Source organism: Nicotiana tomentosiformis, chromosome 10 (assembly GCF_000390325.3).
Source record: "Nicotiana tomentosiformis chromosome 10, ASM39032v3, whole genome shotgun sequence".
In the NCBI taxonomy this organism is placed as follows: domain Eukaryota; kingdom Viridiplantae; phylum Streptophyta; class Magnoliopsida; order Solanales; family Solanaceae; genus Nicotiana; species Nicotiana tomentosiformis.
Genome location: NC_090821.1, coordinates 62,861,726 through 62,884,330, shown reverse-complemented (window position 1 = coordinate 62,884,330; position 22,605 = coordinate 62,861,726). Strand labels below are relative to the sequence as shown.

Sequence of the window (22,605 nt, the reverse complement as noted above, 5' to 3'; positions counted from 1 at the left end):
TTCTTTGCCGCTCTAAATTGTATTTCAGCCAAAGTTAGTTGCGCCCGACCAACCTTTTTTACCGAGGCCAGACGATCCATTCCGCCTCTCCATTCATCGGTCTCATCTTTGACTATATCCATTTCAGCTCAGAGCTGGTCAATCCGATCAAGTTTTTACTGGACCTGCGGATTTTGACCATCAGTCACCAAATCAAATTCATCGTCACTAACCTCAAAAACTTTTACCTGCTCGACCAAATCAGCATGTTCCTTCTGAGCAACTTCCAACTCAGCACGGAGGTTCTTAACCTCCCCCTCGAACTGCTTGCTAAGAAGTTTAAAGGCGTCTCTCTTCTTAGTGAGCTCTCAAACTTCAACTTCAAGTTTTTTCAACTCGTCTCGATACCTTAAAAAGGTCTCATGATAAAGCATCGATTCCTACGAGCACGAAGAGAAACACTAAGTTATCTACAAAATAATCTAAGTGTAAATCAAAAAATCACTTGGGAAAGCATGAAGTTACCCGGTTCAGCGCATGTTGTGCTTCGTTGAAAAGGTAGGGTGCATCCACCTCGTTCATCTTGGCTTGATCATCCTTGATCACCAGACACCAAAGATAACTGGCCACCCCTACGGGGGCGGAGAGGACTCGGGCATCCTCCGGAAGGGAGATAACAATGGATCGCTTCTGATAGGGATTAGCACTTGGGGAAGGGAATCGATCGACCAATTTCCGACTCGGGGAAGGCCCACTTGCTTCAGAGGGTGAGCTCTTCCTTAGTATCTCTAAATCGCCAAATTCGGTAGCGTTTTCTGTGGCCGCCGAATCCACGCCGTCGAAAAAACCGCGGAAGGGGTCGTTCGCTCTATGGGCCCCTCGATGGGGCATTATTTTGCACCTTGGGCCTCGTTAAACATCAACTCTGTGAACAAGGGCGACTTGGCAATCCCTATCGGGCGAAGTGCTTCCTGCGGGGCTTTGCCCGCATCCCAGGAAGCTTTAGTTCCTGCCTCTTCCTCGGCCTCCCCGACTTGATGAAGATTGGCCTCGCCTCCCTCTGATTCGGAGGCCCCTTGCCTTTTGAGCTGCGGCGTCACACTGGCCACCAGATTGAAGGCTTCTCTTTCCCCCTCGGACTCATCCCTCAATCGATAGAGTGAGTCTGAAGACAATGCTCGAGCATTGGTGCTTTACTTGTGTTTACGCGCCAATCTTTTCCTTAGCTTCTTCTTCTCAGAGCTCGGATAACTCGGATCCATTTTTCTTTTCTTCTCTTTATCCTGCCTCGGAGAAGATGGTTCGGTGAGGATATCATCATCACCGGATGGAGGCCTCATTGCAACATCTTTTAATAAACCTGTCAAAATAAATAATATGAGTAAGAACTCAATAGCGCAGAAGGGAAATCAAATGCAACTTAAGAAAAATCTCACCATGGGAACGGGCCTCCCATTAGTCCTTCGAAAGCTCGCGCCACGAACACTCAGAATAGGTCCTTTGTGTTACAATGCCCTCGACCCATTCCTTAAGTCGAGGAACTGCATCCAGCATCCGAGCAATAGCTGCACTGCCATAAAACATCGATGAGAAGGGAGGAAAAGAAAGAGCGATGAACAAAATCTTAAAAGCAAGATTATACTTACGTGTCATGTTCCACTTCTCAGAAAATGGCATATGCTCGACTGGGATCAAATCTGAGGTCTTCACTCGGACAAAGCGGCCTAACCAGCCTTGATCCCGATCTTCGTCAATGCTCGAGAACGGGGCCTTACTGGCCCGACATGCAAGCTTAATTTATCGCCCTCGATAAAGTTGGGCACTATATAAGCGCATGAGATGGTTGAAGGTGAAAGGATACCCCCCGATCTTGCTTACGAAAAAACGGAGGAGAATTACTATCCTCCAAAGAGAAGGGTGAATTTGACCAAGGGTCACCTCGTACCTCTTACAGAAGGCAATAATGACTGTGTCCAAGGGACCCAGCGTGAAGGGATAAATGTAAACACTTAAAAATCTCTCCACGTGGATAGTGATAGCTTCCTCAGGCTTGGGGACCACTACGTGCTTATTAGTCCAGTTGCAATCTTTCTTGACCTCGGAGAGGGCGTCCTCGGTGATCGAGCAAATATATCGTGAGACCAACTCACACCGACCCGGTACCGAGGAGGGCTTCTCGATCTTGAAATCAGCACCGGTCAGGCACCCCCCGGGGATGAATATTTTCAGAGGAGGTTCCGGTGCCGGTTCCTTGGTAGCAGCAGACGAAACGTTTTCCTCAATAGCCGGTCGCGAAGCAGAGGGAGTTTCTTTTTGGGGAACAAATTTTGAAGTCTTAGTCATTTCTTTGATAAATGAAGAAAAGAGAGGGAGTTAAAAGATTAAGCTTGATGGTTTGGGTTAAAAACAGAGTTGAAGTTCTTATAAAAGGATTTCAGAATAGCCAGAAATTTAATGCTTGGAAGTGTTGAAATTTCTAAAGGTACGAGGTTAGAAGGTTTGAAAGTAAAGTTTGAACGAGCTAATGAGGGGGTATTTATAGCTTCCTAGCGACTGTTCACATCTGGGAATGGCCAACCAGTAACTGACGAGCATTTAATGCCATTAAGACATGACTGACGAGACGTTTCGACTGTTTTGTCGTTTCTGTCACAAAATATCAAAGTCACGATCGGAAGTTCATATCGTTTTTCATTATCTACTCCCCTAAAAATGAGGGGACTATCTGTATACGGTCGAAATCAAGCTCGCCTATGACTTGATAGATTAGGTTTGGAACGTGACAACCAAGGAATGAAGATCGACCTCGAGTCCCACTGAGCTAGGACCCGAGGTCGGAACGTCTGCCTTCGACTAGCGGTGAGTCTGGTGTCGACCTTAGCCTCAGACGAGCTCGGAGAGACATTGTTGAGAGAACTAACAGAAGACCAAAATATCCATGACCGGTCGGATATTGCGGCGGGAATCTCGGCACGTATCAATAAGGAACAGACAATCAACAAATCAAGAGATTTTTTTACCTTTTATAGAATTGTGCCTAAAGTAGGACTCCTCTACTATATAAAGGGAGTCTGATAATTCATTGAACACACTGTAACTCGCATCCCAAAGAAATATATTGTTATTTTTTGTTCTTATTATTCTCTTGTCATTCTATTCTGATATCGATAAAAGTACTTTTGGCTCGAGGGCGGCTAACCTTCTAAGGCTAAGACTGTTCAACTTGTGTGATTTGCATTTACTTTTCCATTGTTTATTTCAATTTCAATCTGATTTATTATTTTTATATCAAGCTAGATCACGTATCCTTAAAACTACATACAAATTTAATTGTTATCCGATTTTGAGGGTAAACAATTATATTTCCTGCATTACACGCGTATAAATTGTCACAAATCAAAGGACCTTATACGAAAAACAATTCTTGTTTATGCTTTCTTAGTTGATTAGGGTATGGAGGTCGAGGATTAGGGTAGTAAAGGACATGACCCTTGATAGGAAGGTATGGAGGTCGAGGATTAGGGTAGTAGAGTAGGTAGTCTAGAGTGTTCATAACAGTAGTATTGGCACGCAGTCTCACTTTCTGTTGGTAGTAGGTTTTTATGCATAACCGTTATTTTTTTTCATTGTTGATCACCTTACTGTCTTGCTTTTATATATCTTTTTGGTATTGTCCATTCTTGTCTATATTTTCATTAATATGGTGCGGCCTAAGAAGTATTGGGGAGAGGTGATCAGGCAGGATATGGCGAGACTCCAGATTTCCGAGGACATGACACTTGATAGAAAAATGTGGAGGTCGAGTATTATGGCTATAGGTTAGGAGATAGTTGAGTCGTGCCTTACTTCGTACTATTGTGAGACTAGCCATGTAGGGGTTTTGTCTAAGATAGCTAGTGGCAATGTTGTGTCTTACTATTTCGCTTTTCAGTGCAGGTCCTATTTACTAGCTATCGCTTTTGCTTTGCATCTTTCTTCTGGATTTCATGGTGTTCTTATTTTTCTTATGATTGTTGTGGTGATACTAATATTGTCTCCCTTTGCTTTGTATCTTTCTTCTAGATTTCATGATGTTCATATTTTTCATATGATTGATGTTGTGATACTAATATTGTCTCCTTTTTGTCCTTTTGTCTTTTTGTTTTTTTGAGCCGATGGTCTTTCGGAAACAGCCTTTCTACTCTTTTGGGGTAGGGGTAAGGTCTGCATACACACTACCCTCCCCAGACCCCATTAATGGGATTTTACTGGGTTGTTGTTGGTGGTGGTGGTGGTGCTTATGCTTTCCTGAGCCGAGGGTCTATTAGAAACAACCTCTCTATCCTCACAAGGTAGGGGTAAGGTCTGTGTACATACTACCCTCCTCAAACCCCACAGTATAGAATAATAATGGGTATATTGTTGTTGTTACTTGGTTGATTTACCTTCCTAGTAACGTCAAGCCTATTGTAGAGCATGTCTAAATGTTTTTGAAGTAGATTAACATTTTTTTTTTTCCAACAGGAAGTTACCTCTTACACGAGTTTGAAGGTAAACATATATAGACTTCTAAACGTATGTTATTTTTATCAAACTTTCAAAAAGTAAAAGTTTGTGTTACCATGTTAAGTGGGCTCCATATTTATTCACATTTACCATATAAAGGAAACCAAAAGAAAAAAGATGATTCCACAATCAAATGGGAGAGTTCAATGCATGATTCTTATGTTGCACGGTTGTATCCAGTTTCGTAGCTAGAAATTACGATAATCATGTTCAAATTTTAAATAAGTCAATAATATTTTTGTCGATGAATAGTGTAGCAAAACTTTTAGATCAAACTATGCAACATTTAGCTAAACAATAAAAAAAACTTTTAATAGAACTATAATTTTATAAAATAAAATTAAAATAACAAAAAATAATTTAGAGATTTTACTAATAGAAAGAAGCATAAAACCAAAGGAAATGGAGTCGAGAGGATTTGTAGCTTGTAGAGAGCTTTTGTTGAAGAATTTTTTGTAGAACTTGACTTTTAAATTATAAAATTTATTTAAAGAAATAACCTTGAGATACAAAATTACTTTTAAGATTAGTTGTTTATTTCTATACAAATTTTAAGTTTTAAGAGTTATTTTATTAGAAATTTGTTAGATTGAAAAAGAATCAAATAGACCACATGGTGGTCTCCGTTTACTTTTGGTAAATAAAATGGGCAGCACTTTGAACCCGTGAACAATACGTTACTTTGAACACCCTGAACCGCTGGACTGCTTTACTCAACTGTCTTAAGTAAATATAATATATAACTATATAAAATAGTATTTAACTTATATACGCAATATATTTTTTCGGCGAAGGGTGTACGCTTGACCACCTTGGCACAGGGTCGCTACGCCACTGGTTGTATCGTAATCGTTACATTAAGTATATATATTTTTCTTAACTGTGTACTAAAGATTTATAAGAGATGCAGAGTGCCTATTTCTACTCTTGTTTACTTGATCAGGAAAGTTGCATAGCACTACCATCTAAAAGCTTAAAGTAAATACTACAAATCTATATCTATATATTATTAAAAGGAGAGATAAAATTCCTCTCCTTAAGTCAAGTGGCAACCTAGAAAAAAGTTACATGGCATAAGTAGTTAATAATTAATTATTGGTAATTACTTTTTAATTTAACTATCTATAAAATAATAAAATAAAATATTTTCTAATAAAAACGAAAATTAAAAAATAACTGTCCATTCAAATTGGAGAGTAGTTTCAAGTTGGAGTTTTTAAATCTATATATTATTAAACGAAGAGGGAAAAACCCTCTCCTTAAGCCAAGTGGTAGCCTAGAAAAAAGTCACATAGCATATAATATTAAAATGAGAAGAAAAAGCCCTCTCCTTAAGCCAAATGCAGTCTAGAAAAAAGCCACATGGCATAAGTAGTTAATAATTAGTTATTTAGTTAATAATTAATTATTAGTTATTATATTTCAATTTAACTATCTATAAAATAATAAAATAAATTTTTTTCTAATAAAAAATAAAAATTAAAAAAAATGTCCGTTCAAATTGGAGAGTAGTTTCAAGTTGGAGTTTTTAAATCATTATCTATATCTATATATTATTAAAAGTAGAGGGAAAAGCCCTCTTATTAAGCCAAGTGTCAGCCTAGAAAAAAGCCACATGGCATAAGTAGTTAATAATTAGTTATTTAGTTAATTTAATTATTGGTTATTACCTTTTAATTTAACTATCTATAAAATAATAAAATAAAATATTTCCTAATAAAAAACGAAAATTAAAAAAAATGTCCATTCAAATTGGAGAGTAGTTTCAAGTTGGAATTTTTAAATCTTATATTATTAAAAGGTGAGGGAAAAGCCTTCTCCTTAAGCCAAGTGGCAGCCTAGAAAAACGTCACATGTCATATATTATTAAAAGAAGAGGAAAAAGCCCTCTCCTTAAGTCAAATGACAGCCTAGAAAAAAGTCACATGTCATATCTATATCTATATATTATTAAAAGGAGAGAAAAAAGCCCTCTACTTAAGCCAAATGGCAGCCTAGAAAAACGTCACATGGCATAAGTAGTTAATAATTATTTATTTAATTAATAATTAGTTATTGATTATTTTTTTGAATTTAAATCTCTATAAAATAATAAAATAAAATATTTTATAATAAAAAATAAAAATTAAAAAAACAAACTGTCCATTCAAATTGGAGAGTAGTTTCAAGTTGAAGTTTTTAAATTATTCATTAAATTTCAGATAATATTCTTCAGAACAATTAGATAAAATTTAAAATTAAAAAAAATATTTCAAGAGTAATAAAATATATTTTTTCTATTATATTATAAAAAGAAAGTAGTAGACAAAAATATTAAATAAAGTAATATGCTAATAAAATATTCTATTAACAATCTATATATTATTAAAAGGAGAGGAAAAAGCCCTATCCATAAGCCAAGTGGTAGCCTAGAAAAAAGCCACATGCCATAAATAGTTAATAATTACTTATTGATTATTTTTTTAAATTTAAATATCTATAAAATAATGAAATAAAATATTTTATAATAAAAAACCAAAATTTAAAAAAAAACATTGTCCATTCAAATTGGACAGTAGTTTCAAGTTGATGTTTTTAAATTATTCATTAAATTTTAGATAATATTCTTCAGAACAATTGGATAAAATTTAAATTTAAAAAATATTTCAAGAGTAATAAAATATATATCTTCTATTATATTATAAAAAAAAGTAGTAGACAAAAATATTAAACAATGTAATATACTAATAAACAATTCTATTAACAATGCAATTATATTAAATATTGAATAATATAATAAAGAAAATACATAATAACAAAAGTTATTCGATAACTATATAAGTCCCTTTAATTTAATTGAGATTTTATTCATTAAATTTAGATAATATTATTGACAACAACAGAATAAAATTTAAAATAAATATATATATATATATATATATATATATATATATATATAATTCTCTTATATTATAAAAAGAAAGCGAGCAGGCCAAAATATTAAACAAAGTAATATGCTAATAAAAATTTCGATTAACAATGTAAAAATACTAAACACTCGATAATAGAAAAAAAGAGAGAAAAAAATCCTCTCCTTAAGCCAAGTGGCAGCCTAGAAAAAAGTCACATGGCATAAGTAGTTAATAATTAGTTATTGCTAATTTTGTTAAATTTAAATATCTAAAAAATAATAAAATAAAATATTTTATAATAAAAAACAAAAATTTTAAAAAAAATATCCATTAAAATTGGAGAATAATTTCAAGTTGGAGTTTTTAAATTATTTATTAAATTTCAGATAATATTCTTGAGAACAATTGGATAAAAATTAAAATTAAAAATATATTTCAAGAATAATAAAATATATATCTTCTATTATATTATAAAAAGAAAGTAGTAGACAAAAATATTAAACAAAGTAATATACTAATAAAAAATTTTATTAACAATCTATATCTATATATTATTAAAAGGAGAGGAAAAAGCCTTCTTCTTAAGCCAAGTGGCAGCCTAGAAAAATGCCACATGGCATAAGTAGTTAATAATTAATTATTTAGTTAATAATTAGTTATTTATTATTTTTTTTGAATTTAAATCTCTATAAAATAATAAAATAAAATATTTTATAATAAAAATGGAAATTATAAAAAACATTGTCCATTCAAATTGGAGAGTAGTTTCAAGTTGGAGTTTTTAAATTATTCATTAAATTTTAGATAATATTCTTCAGAACAATTGGATAAAATTTAAAATTAAAAAAATATTTCAAGAGTAATAAAATATATATCTTCTATTATATTATAAAAAGAAAGTAGTAGACAAAAATATTAAACAAAGTAATATGCTAATAAAAAATTCTATTAACAATGCAATTATATTAAATATTGGATAATATTATAAAGAAATATACATAATAACAAAAGTTATTCGATGACTATATAAGTCACTTTAATTTAATGAGATTTTATTCATTAAAATTTAGATAATATTATTGACAACAACAGAATAAAATTTAAAATAAAAAATATTTTAATATTAATTATATATATATATATATATATATTCTCTTATATTTTCTCTTATATTCCAAAAAGAAAGCGAGCATACCAAAATATTAAACAAAGTAATATGCTAATAAAAATTTCTATTAACAATGTAAAAATACTAAACATTGGATAATAGAATAAAAAAAAAATATAAAACAAAAAAATTATTCAATGACTATATAAATCTCTTTAATTTACTAGCGATTTTATTATTAGATATATCATATTGATAAATAAGATGACAATTGAAATTTATTAAAATAATATGATCTAATATATTCGAATAAACCCGATCATAATTTAATTTAATTAATATTTTTTAATAATGGTCGTGCATCGCGTGGGTACCACTACTAGTATTATTAAAAGGAAAGGAAAAAACTCTCTCCTTAAGTCAAGTGGTAGCCTAGAAAAAAGCCGCATGACATAAATAGTTAATAATTAGTTATTTAGTTAATAATTAATTATTGGTTATTATTTTTAAATTTAACTATCTATAAAATTTATATATTATTAAAAGTAGAGGGAAAAGCCCTCTTATTAAACCAAGTGTTAGCTTAGAAAAAAGTCACATGGCATAAGTAGTTAATAATTAGTTATTTAGTTAATAATTAATTATTGGTTATTACCTTTTAATTTAACTATCTATAAAATAATAAAATAAAATATTCTCTAATAAAAACCAAAATTAAAAAACAATTGTCCATTCAAATTGGAGTTTTTAAATTATTTAAAAATAAAAAACTAAAATTTAAAAAAAATGAAAAAAATGCAATTTTAAAATTTATTTATTTTTTTAATAATTTTGTTTTTTTAAAAAAATAAAAGCTTATTTATTCAGAAAATATTATTGAGAATCATAGAATAAGGTGGGGAGTGGGTTGACAAGAGTGGGTTGCTCTAGTGGTGAGCACCCTCCACTTCCAACCAAGAAGTTCTTGGAGGGAGGGAGTCGAGGGTCTATCGGAAACAGTCTCTCTACCCTAGGGTGGGGGTAAGGTCTGCGTACAAAATACCCTCCCCATACCCCACTAGTGGATTATACTGGGTTGTTGTTGTTGTATAGAATAAAAAAAATATATATATATCTTCTATTATATTATAAAAAGAAAGTAGCTTTCAAAAATTTAAATAAAGTAATATGCTAATAAAATTTTTATTAACAATGCAATAATACTAAATATTGGATAATATCTATATCTATATCTATCTATATACTAATTAATATTAAATAACTAAATCCAAATATTAGAAATTTTACTATATAATACTTACAAATATTATTATTAAATTTTAAAAAAATTAGTAATTTCGAGTAATATTTTAAAATAAAATTAGTATTTATATCAAGATCAAAAAATCACACATTGATCTATATTATATTAAAGGACATAAATGGATAATGATACTAAATAATGAGGAAAGTTAATGAAGGCCACATGAAAATATAAAATACTATATATTAGGTAATGTAATAGCAATAATTAAAATTTTAAAAACATTTTAAATTAGAAATAGAAGGTAAAGATGATTTGAACTTGAGATTAGATTAAAATTATGGTAAAAACGCTCAAACTATGAATATGACCGCAAAATTAAAGTTTTACTAGATAAAGAAAAATAATAATAGGATAACAAATTAAAATATTAAGAATACAAAATAAATGTCTCATGTAGATAATTTAGTGACGAAAATAAAAGTTAAACTTTTATCATGAAACTAAAAGAGAAAGAAATTTTAATTGCACGTGATATAAACTAATTATAAGAAAATACAATAGATTTAAAATTTGCTAATTAAAAAAACTTATGTATTCAATATTTTAGACTAATTCAAAGTTATGACTTAAAATAAAATGTGATATTACATATTTTGATTATTGGTAAAATACTAATATAAAAAACTAATTAAATTTCCATAATAGGGGTAAAAATATATAAAGAGGAAAATAAAGGGAGTGTGAAAATATCTATACTTTGAATTAATTTAAGGATAAGTATATTAAATAATTAAATAATACTCAAAATATTATTGATAGATTTAAATGACGAAAGAGTTCTAAGTAAGAGGATAAAAGTATAAAAATACATTAATTTTTAGGAATAAAAAATTTATATTTATATATGATTATCAAAAGGGTAATAAGCAAGATATTAAATCAATTGATAAGCTAATAAAAGATCACATGACAATTTAACAATGTTAGGTAATGAATAATTCAATAACTATAAGCCAAGATTAAAGAGAGATTTTTTTTATGGTAAAAATGTAAAAGGATAAGACTTATTCGACTTTGAAGTAAAACATAAAAGTGTTAGTAAGAATTTTATTAAAATAATATGCTCAAACAAGACAAATTACAACGTTATATATTTAATACTCTTTAATATCGACCACAGAATAAATGCAAGTACTAAGATCAAGGATGTTACAAATATAAAAAAGAAATATGTTATCCAGTAAGATATATGAGAAACAGTTTCATATCCTGCTTCTTAATTGATATCTAATAATTATATGTAATTTTTATCCAGAGGGTTTAAATTTTAAGGTAAATTGCATATAATCCAAATAACATAATTTGATATTTGTGTCAGCGCATCGTGCGGGTACTAATACTAGTCGAGAGTTAGAAGTGTAAAAATTTCTCTGAATTTTTTTCCGAAGTAATTCACGAGATAAGAGTTCCATAAGGTTGTTATAAGCCGATAACATGAAACGCTTTGGCGTATGCGTGAGAGGAAATTTTCTTCATACACAATTTAATAAATAAATTAAAATAAAATACCAAACAATGTACGTGAGAGGAATTATTGTAACGACCCGGTCAGTCATTTTAAACGTTGTAGCCCCATTCCCCTATTTACTGCTCATTTTGTGCTTTATAACTGTTATGTGACTTGTCGGGGTAGTCGATTCGGGTACGGAGAGATTTTAGAATGAATTGGAACACTTAGTTCCAAAGCTTAAAACTTAAGTTGAAAAGGTTGGCTGGATGTCGACCTATGTGTAAACAACCCCGCAATAGAATTTTGATGATTCCAACAGCTCCGTATGGTGATTTTGGACTTAGGAGCGTGATCGGAATTTCCTGGTGTCTGAGTTCTAGTTTCCTTGTACGCGATCGCGTGGGGTGATCCGTGATCGCGTAAGCTAGCTGGGCGATAGGATGGAATTGTTCTTCGCGTTCGCGGACAGGGGCATATGAACGCGTAGTGAAGTGAGATGGTGCTTCGCGAATGCAGAGACAAGGTTGCGTTCGCGTAGGGTTAAGTGGACCAAAGCTGGACCACGAGCTTTGCTCATCGCGAACGCGTGTGGACGTTCGTGATCGCGTGAGTCTGAGAGCCAGAGCATCGCGTTCACGTGGTGTTTTACGTGTTCGTGTAGAGTTAATCCCTGGGGCAAGCAAAATTGTTCTTCGCGATCGCGTGGCTATTTCCACGATCGCGATTAAGGAAATGTCTGGGCAGTATTAAAGTTTCCAAAAACGGGGGTTTTGCCATTTTATCAAAAACTTGAGTTGGGAGCTCGGATTTAGACAAGATTTTGAGGGAGTTTCAGAGATATCGATTGGGTAATGATTCTACACTCCATTTTTTGGTTATATTCTGCTAATCTATCATTAATTTCCTCTTAAATTTCGAATTTTTGGGGTTGAAATTGGGAAAAATTGGAAGAACTTCTTCAACAAAGATTTCGAGTTTTGAAAGGGAATTTGTGGTCGGATTTGAGTAATTTTTATATGGTTGGACTCGTGAGTGAATGGGAGTTCATATTTCGTAATTTTTGCCGGATTCCGAGACGTGGGCCCCATGAACGATTTTTAAGTTAATTTCGAATTTTATTGAAAAATGTAATATTTTCTTATGAAATTGATTCCTATAATTTTTGTTGACTGTATCGAATTATTTTGGCTAGATTCGAGCCATTCAGAGTTGGATAATCGAGGAAAAGGCCTACTAGTGGATTAAATTGGAGCAAGTCGAGGTAAGTGACTTGTCTAACATTGTGTGAAAAAATTTTCCCTAGGATTGGTATTGATGTGATAATTGTAATGTGTTGAAAGTCATGTATACAAGGTGACGAGTTTCTACACGGGCTAAATGTGAAAGATTATGTCTTTAAATTGTGTAGAGCACTGTTGCATATTAATTAAATTATTTTATTGTGTTATATTCATCATCATTAATATATTTTCGTATTTTTTTTAAAATTTGCCTGACCTGTTCCTGCTAAGTGTTTTACCTGTTTAGTTGAAACTCTGTTTTCTTTTATTCTGTGCATTACTTGAATGATGGATTTCTTAATTTAAATATTATTAAAAATGAAGTATTTTATATTTAAAAAATTGATATTTAGGCAAGGTGTTAAATTTGTGAAATATTATTTTTGCTAAATATTTTATGAGATTTTCGTACTCATTGTGATAGAGCCGTGAGCTCTTTATTATGGAAAATATTGTTGTTGATTTATTTTGGCATGAGCCGTGAGCTCTTTATTGTGGAGAAATATTGTTATTAATTTATTTTGGCAAGCTAAAATATTTGGGCACTTGAGGTGCAAATTGTGATATATTGTGATATTGATATGCATGCGGTGGTATAAGGTCTGGGTGTTGAAACGCATGCGGTGAGATAAATGTGGCTTGTACGCGTGGCTAGTAGGGGAACTACTAGAAGTCATGGCGGTGGGATAAGGGTGGCTAAAACGCGGGATGCTATTTCGGGAAAAATATTTTCTTTAAAATTAAATGTGAAGGGTCCCGCGGTGATATAAGAAAATGAGATATTGTAAAATTATTTATTATTTGGGACTACGAGGCGGTATCTCGGGAGTGCCCTTGTTGATATTTATTTATGGCCGCAGTTGCCTTTGATTAATGTTGTGTTTTTCTTAAAGTTGAAAATTCTGTTTTGTTTCCGCGAGGTATTATTTGCCCTTATTCTGTGTAGTTAAATGGTGACATACTATTTACCTGATTCATTTCCATTGTCATTTTATTGTTAGTATATTGTTAAACATGTTACCATGTCTTTCATTATTCCGGAAAGCCTTACCCGACCTCGTCACCACTCTACCGAAGTTAGGCTTGACACTTACTGGGTACCGATGTGGTGTACTCATACTACGCTTCTGCACATCTTTTTGTGCAGATCCAGGTACTCCCTATCAGACCAGGCATCAGTGAGCTACCTGTGTACGGAGATTTCGAGGTATATCTGCCAGCGTCCGCAGACTCCGGAGTCCCCTTCTATCTTTATTATGTTGTTTTCTTTATTCACATTAGACTCTGATGTATAAAGATATTAGTACTACTTCTTTAGAGCTTGTGACTTGTATTTCACCGGGTTTTGGGAATCTCTTTATGTATTAAGATGTTGAGATTTTAAAAGTTTTTAATTGTTATTTTAATTATTCCGCATATTGATAGGCTTACCTAATCTCAGGAACTAGGTGAAATCACGACATCCTATGGAGGGAAATTTGGAATCGTGACAATTATGAACTTTTTGGTTTTAACTAGCAGGTTTAATATTTTATTCTTTTAAAATAATTTTAAACTCCAACTTTGTTAGACATTTGTCCTAAAAATTAACACTTGTTGAACTGTTGTTTTGCCACTCTGCATCATATAATTGTTCTGCTTCTTTTTTTTCTTTCTATATAGATAGATTATTGTGAAAATGAGTAAATTCGCAAATACTTATTCACTCTTTACCAAGGGAGGTGTACTCTCACTCATTAAGAAAAAAGAAATATTATTAGACGAAAAATGACAATCTATATGAAATCATAGACCATTCAAGGTGTTAGTTTTTGGTCCTATTCAATTCTTTGAGAAGCAATTGAATAGGTAATTACAATGCAGAAGCAACTTAATGAGAAGATGAGGCAATTTCAAGAGGTAAACCCAAAAAAGGTTAAGTCTCACAAATAAGACAGTTGTTGATTCCCTAGAGCTTGTTGATTTAAGAGTTAAGACATTGCTCCTTTTAGAACAAAAAAAGGGCAGGTCGATGCACTAAGCTCCCGCTATGCGGGGGGTTCGAGGAAGGGCTAGACTACAAGGGTCTATTGTACACAGCATTACCCTGCATTTCTGCAAACGGCTGTTTCCATGGCTCGAACACGTGACCTCCTGATCACATGACATGAAGAATTAACTTTTAATCGTCCTCCTCCTCGGGGTCAAAATCTTTAACCTTCACATCAGCATCCTCTCCATACTGAATGCAGTTGTCAATCTGAAATAAGATATACTGTATGCTGCAAAACGGCAGAGAACATTCATCTTTGTCATTGAAGCTGAAACAATAATTTAATAGCAAGACTAAAAGGTACCCTTGTGTGGGTTACGCATACAACAAACACACACACACACAAAAGCACAGACAAACAAGCTATCATCCATCTGATAGTTAAGACGTCTGACAACTTGTTTGGATGGTTGTTATGTATCGTTTCATAATGTATCGTATTGTATTGTATTCTACTGTATTGTATTGATGTATACAATGTTGGATAGATAGTATTGTTTGTCGTCGTTTCATGATATCATGGACCAACAATATGAAAAATAAACTTGCAATATTATAAAGAAAAAGTAAGGTATGAGGTAGAATAATTATATAAAAATATGGGATAAAAGATAAAATAAGATTATTTAATAATAAGGAAAGGCAAGATGAGAGAAAAAAATAAGGTAACGACGCAACCACACCAAATCGGTCGTTCCATAAAGTGGCACTTTTCGTCATTACGTAACAACGGATTTAACGATACAATACAGTAAAATTTACGCAACAATCAAAACAAACATTGTATTTAAAGTAACAACACATAACAACCATCCAAACAAGTTGTAATGTACTATCCCTTAGATCAGAAAGTTATTGGCATAATTTTACCAATCAAGCAATCTATAAGAAATGGCTAAATACCTGGAAAACTAAAAAGCACAAGTTATCACTGTCGTCGTCATCACATTTTTATTTGACAACACTTACTATGAAAACCCTCCTAAGTATGAATGGGAAGCAGGGAGTGAAAACAACATGAGAACCAGGTGCATATTGAGACACTGAAAAATCATTGCATTATGGTTTGCTGTAAGCTGATCAATTCAATCTCGAACAAATGCTGCTTCCATTAAAAAGGGCAGTCCGGTACACTAAGCTCCTGCTATGCGCGGGGTCCGGGGTCTATTGTACACAACCTTACCTGTATTTCTGCAAAAGGCTGTTTCCACGGCTTGAACCCGTGACCTCCTGGTCACATGGCAATAACTTTACCAGTTATGCTGCTTCCATAAAGATTATTTAAATTTACCACAAGGAACAGTATGTGTTACCTGCTCTCTTTTCTCAAGTCAAGAGGGAGAAAGCTCACCATGCTGTACTGTATCAGCCATTACAGATAACTTTCTGCCTCATATCTTTTCATCCGACTTAAAGTAGGGAAGAAGAATCTGTGGCAGATAATTCATATCCTACAAGCCTGTAAAATCTTGTTTTTAACTTGGGAGAAAGAACAACCTCTTCAAGTAAAAGTTGTCGTTAAGTTCCAATGACAAAAGAGAATAATCGAAGTACACAAAACATATATGATTGTCAATTCAATAACTAATACACCAATTCTTGGAAACATTCAGAGCTTACCACTTCAATCAAAGCTTTGTTAAGCTTCTGATATTGTGGAGCCATTCGCTGATTCAACTCTGCCAGTAACAGCTAAGCTCTGGATCCAAGTAACTGAAGGGAAAACAAATTTCAATACACTAAATTAACAAAGACACTTAGTGGGAGCATGTGTTGAAAGCTATGTTGCTCGGACACTCCGAAAATGTCGTTTGGTGTGTGTCGGATCCTCCGAAAGTAGTGTATTTTTGGAGGATCTGACACGGGTGCGGTAGCATTTTGGAGAGTCCGCGCAATATAGGTTGAAAGTGCCAAAGACATGAAACGAATAGTTAAGAGGTAGTAGGACTAACTTCTCAACATCCTTTTTGTTTGTCACAAGATCCATTTTTGAGAGAATGTTAACATGGGGTAGTTCAAGTTGAACCATAGCAGAGAGTGAAGCCATACAACCACTTATGAATTTGGTCACATCTGTGATAACCTGAGATACAAAAAGAACATAAATGCCATGGTTAATAGCAGGGGAAGGAAAAAGAGAAGAAGAAAAATCAACTAGTAAAGATTGCGCACCTGAGAATCAAGCAAATACACAACACAAACATTAAAATTTTTACGCCTTAGGTGTTTCACAAAGTTCTTCAGCACAGGAACATGTGAAAAGAGTTCGATCTGGCATGTATAATGATGAAAAGTCAGAGTAGTATTTGTGTGTGCGCGCGCGCGTCTGGGAGTGTATGTGTGCATTTCTTTCTATAAATACATAAAGATATTTATTAAGAGATAAGAATACAGGTCAGAGTAAGAAGTTGGATTATGGGTAGTCCTAATAGGAGACAGATGGCCGAGCAACAACATACCAATGTAGAATCATGTTAGGAAACTTTGAACAAATTTTCCAAAGTTAAGGATAAGATGAGTGCAATGGACTAAGGTGGAATTGCTGGATCATTATTATCCTTCAACGACTTGAAGCAAGAAGAGGGACCACCGTATATACAGCCTTAGGATGGAGAGATGGAGCCCAAGGAGTGGAAAAGGAAGGAAGTTCTCAGTTTGACGCGAGCCTTTACGTAATGCATTTAGAAAAAACAGGATTTTAAGTTCTCATCCCATATCTAAGATTGCTCCATCATTTTCCAATGGAGTAGAAGGGTCTTAATCGCATAAGTTGCATCAAAGAGTAAATATATCTGAACATGCAATGTTCATTCTCTGAAAATGTACACAAGTTGGATGTCATGGACACAAATAATGACATCAAGAATTAGACAGGTATCTGAAAATTAATTCAGAAGCTTTGATACAAATGTTTCCGGTATAAGTTATACAGGTATATCACAGAATTAGACATGTATGGAAAGGGCAGCCAAGTAGTAAGCTCCCGCTATGCGCGGGTCCGGGGAAGGGCCGGACCACAAGGGTCTATTGTACGCAGCATTACCCTGCATTTCTGCAAGAGGTTGTTTCTACGGCTCGAACCTGTGACCTTCTGGTCACACGGCAACAACTTTACCAGGTACGCCAAGGCTACCCTTCATAATTAGACAGGTATCTCAAAACTAATTCATGTGATTTGATACAAATGTGTCCAGTGGAACAACATTCTGAAGTCATTAAACAAGAAAGAAACAGCTAACCCCTGATTTCAATCTATGAGCTATCTAAATGGCAAGCGTCTGTAGAGACAATTCCAAGGAAAATTACAACTGATAGTCAAGCTCTTGGAGACTCTCCACCACCCCTATGTCCCTATAGTATTTACTCACATGAAATTATGTTTGGCAATATTCTAGGTTAATATCTTCGCCTGATAACAAAACTCTGTAGTCTACAGTGGAGAATTAGTATTGTACCGCTAATATAAGAACAAATATGAGAGGGAAATGTACAAGTACCTGGGCAGTCAAAGACTAGGTAGTCGTCATCCAAGTAGTTGTCCAACTCTTCTGTTAGCCACTCATCCAAATTTTCTTGAAGATGTCTGATATCACCATCAAGGGCTTACAAATTTGAATGGACAAAAACAGAATTTTGAAATTTTTGTAGAAAAAAAACAGAACTCTGAAAATGAAAATCCTCTAAAGGAAGGATACTCCATGCAATACATAAGGCCACCATTTGGTCCGAGACCGAGTTCTTCCATAACATCATCCAATGAGATGAGTTCTCTGATGTCTGCAACCAATATCATTAAGTTAATTTTAGAATTAAGACACTTATAAATGGAAAACTAATTTCTTAAAATACTCCATCTCTGCTCACCCATAGCCACTGGATAGTCAAAGTTCTCTGCAGCAGGATCCAAGTTGACAATATGGATAGTGCGCCGCGTGGTCTCACAATGTTGATGCAAACTAGAGCAGTAAGTGGACTGTGAAAGAAAATTCAGTCTAGGTGAAACTAGCCATACCAAGGACATTTTTTAGCAGGATTGGACATCCAAATATAAATCAAGGACAAATCCAATATAAAACATTATAGTAACGTGTATGATCCAGCTATCACCTTTCCACTGCCTGCAGGGCCAATAACCAACTGTGCGTAGCCCATGATCAACGCTTTTCAGTTCCTTTTACACGTTGCTCAAATCGAGAGGTTAACTGAGGGGAACGTGAAGAGTTACATAAGGTGCCTCTCTATTCTTTAGATGAATAAGAATCTCAAAAGTTATCCTGCTTCAAAACTCACCAAAAGAGAAGCGCGAAATCAACAGATAACTCAAAAAGATGCTACCACCTATACAGAAAACCATCAAATACAGATTACTTCATTGCCCTCCGAAGTAAACCACTTCTTCTTGAACCATATATGTATTTACTTTAAAGCGACAAAACAATATGTTCTTGAGTCTATGATTTGATCACATTGTAAAAGCTGAAACCAAACAGACAAAGATGAAACATGCAGCTCAATCTAAATCAAACGAATCTGGCCACTTGTGCATATAATTGTGTAATGTTAAGTGTAGAAAGGTCATAAAAGCATATTATCAGTCATAAAGAACCTAATCCTAGACCATTTACTATTCGAAACTTCTAGCTATATACTCCTTACTATCAATCCGCTGAGCTCCCATTATAATTGAACTTGTCTTGTCAATAGTTTTGACCTGAACCACTCATCGCCCTTCTATCGTTCTACTTATATGGCAAGACGCTCTAAAGTAGATTATCAATTATTAGTCCACTCAATCTTGCAGACAGTAGGCTCTTAGATAAAGCAGAGTAAGACTCTATACAGTAAAAAGGGCAGCCCGGTGCACTAAACTCCCGCTATGCGTCCCCGGACCACAAGGGTCTATTGTATGCAGTCTTACCCTGCATTTCTGCAAGAGGCTGTTTCCACGACTTGAATCCCTGACCTCCTGGTCACATGGCAACAACTTTACCAGTTACGCCAAGCTCCCCTTCTAAGACTCTACAGTGGCATCCAAATAATCCACCATATGCATTACTATATATGACTTAGCACTCCATGGAACATGACATGCTGCATATTATTCTCCTTCGGTATCTGATTACAGCGTCCGGGTTACTAAAAAGACTGAAGTTACTAGACAAAAGGGATAAACCGAAAAGAGACACAATCCTGAATTTATTAATGCCCCTTGATTAAAAAAATGAATAACTAAAACTTTAACAGTTAAATCAGCACCTGGTCGATGAAGGAAAAGTACAGAATTCACTCGAGTAAAAGCAATTCTCATCTTAATTACACTCTCATAAACCTCCTACAACATAGAAATCCTTTCCTGTTACAACGTACTGAATTTTCAAGTCATCACTCAACAATCCCACGTTCGCACAAGGCAAAAGCAACTAAGCCTAGAAATTAAGGCAAAGCTTCATCTGAATCAGAACAAAAGACTGCTAGAATGCAGCATCGATGTACTAACACCTCAGTCTACAATGACCACGGGGGTAGATCCGTAGATAAAATCAAGATCCTAGTGCCACCCCGCCCAGGAAACTCAAACTAAAACCGAAAAAAGAAAAAGGAAGTGAGCAATATCAGTTCATTTTATGGCAAAATAAAATCCTCTAGGAATCACTATCTGAGAAACAGAAAACAACCACATTAAATCCCATTTGTTTGGATAACCAAGAAATCTTGGAGGGCTAGTGGCACACGGTTCGACCCGCCCATTTACCCTTCTCCACTTAAATACGAGGGTTTTGTCTGCCGAAGGTTCGAACCCGTGATATGGGACCTCATTGAATACCTTATTATGAACTCAAGATTCACATTAACCAAGAAAATAAGCATACAATACACCATCAAGTGTACTTTTACAATAAAGGGAATTTTTTCAATGCAAATACACAGGAGAAGCGCACCCAAGAGTGTGGCCTAGTGGTCAATGAAGTGGGTGAGAATCACGAGGCCTCAGGTTCAAATCTCAGCGGAGTCAAAAAATACTAGGTGATTTTTTCCTATCTATCCAAGCCCTGGTGGATAGAGTTAGCTGGTACATGTTGCCCGGGAGGTGTCAGGAATCCATGTAATTAGTCGAGATACGCGCAAGCTAGCCTGATTACCCGACACCATGGTTATTAAAAAAAAATTTACACAGGAGAAGCACAATATCAAGAACACCAATGAACCCAAGAAACAAACATTAAGAAAAACTACAGAAACTTTTAGCACAAACTGAATCCACAACAAAATTGACACAAAAAATGACACCACAACTTCAGTTTCTATCACAAATAGTGCAATAATAAAGAAAATAATTGAAGGGAAGGGAAAAATGAAAGCAAACTGAGAAACAAACCTTAGTATGTGTGTCGCAAATGGAGAGTGGTGTGAAATAATGATTAGCGAGGAGTTAGATGAATGTAAGTGAAAGAAAAAATATTTAGTTTTCTAGTTTTTATTTGGAAGAATATAGTAAGCAAAATGTCAAATGTTAACTCTCTTTATAAGCCAGGATAAGGTCTATCTTTATAAGGTAGATGTCATCTTCCGCCACCACTGAGAATATATTATTGTTATTGTTTATTATATCAATAAAAAAATCTCGTGCACATTATAAATTATATTTGTAACGTACTGTTGCAAAAATAAGTTGATTAGACAATTCAATATGAAATAAGCGACAACTACGTTTTACAAAACTAGTTTGTAGGCGCTTTGGGCGTGTGCCTATATAAATAGGTATATAATTTTAAAAATTACGTAAATATTGTTAAATAGTAATGTATTTGAGTTATTGAATAAAAATTTAAAAAATAATTTATTTATTTTTTGCATTCGGGATATGTGCCTTTACAATGATATAAAAAATAGAGATATTTTTTTAAACTCCTTCTTACTCGAATAACATCTTTTTCTCTTCTTCGATGTTTTCGCATAATATTTAAAAATTATATTTAATTATTAGAAAAATAGTTAATTAAGTACATACATCTTAATTTAATAGTAAGAATGTATAGTAATCCCACCCCACCCCACCCCCACCCCCTAAATTATAAGTTCAAACATATTTCATATAGAAATTGGCGTAAATAAATATAAGCAAAAGACAATGCAATATTGTTATTTCTCCCAAACAATATTTATGTTAAGACAATGTAATACTGTTATTTCTCCAAACAATATAAGTAAAAGATAATAGATCTTTGTGGTCCGGCCCTTACCCCGACCCCGTACATATGGGGAGTTTAGTGCACCGAGCTTCCTTTAATATTTATATTAAAGTCCTAAATATTAGGACTTCTTACATAATTCAACACAAAAAATATTTTATAACCAATTTCGTGTATTTCAAAATACTATATATTACGATAATAACTAAATTACGATTTTGTCTAATGTGAAGTTTAATTTTAAATGGTAAAAAAGTGAACGATATTTCATTAAGGGACTTCGTGCTTTTAATATAGATAGATATGTAAGTTATTCTATATTATAGAAATTAATTAATTTAGTAGTGTACTTGATTAATCTTCTCTTTTTTTTAGCGTTTTAATTTGAAATTCTACAAATGATACGGAGATTAGACGTGGTAAAAAGCTAGTATTGTTTTTCCTTTTGAAACATAAGTCTTTAGTGTATTAAAATCACGTCTTCCTATTGCAAATAAAATTGTAATACAATCTAATAAGGAAAGATTAACAAATAAAATTCTAGTTGATTTTAAAGTTCTAACTTTAGGAAAATTAGCATAAATGGTAATTGAATGTTTATTCCTAAATATTAGGAAGGCAACTTAAATTACAATTTTATCTAGTGTAAAGTCGATTTTTTAAGGGTAAAAAAGGCAAACGACATTTCACTAAAGGTCTTTATACTTTTAATATAGTATAGATTATTGTACATGCTAAAATAATATTTTTCATATAATAAGGTGACACAATCACAAATAAACAAGTAGATATATAAAATCTTGTCGAGTAATTTGGTTAAGTAA

At 33.4% G+C, this 22,605-nt stretch overlaps 1 pseudogene; it reads right to left on the bottom strand.

Annotated features, from left to right (window-relative positions):
* Window positions 1-14,295: 14,295 nt before the first annotated feature.
* On the bottom strand, window positions 14,296-21,123 carry LOC104089501 (uncharacterized; annotated as a pseudogene).
* Between the last annotated feature and the right edge of the window lie 1,482 nt (window positions 21,124-22,605).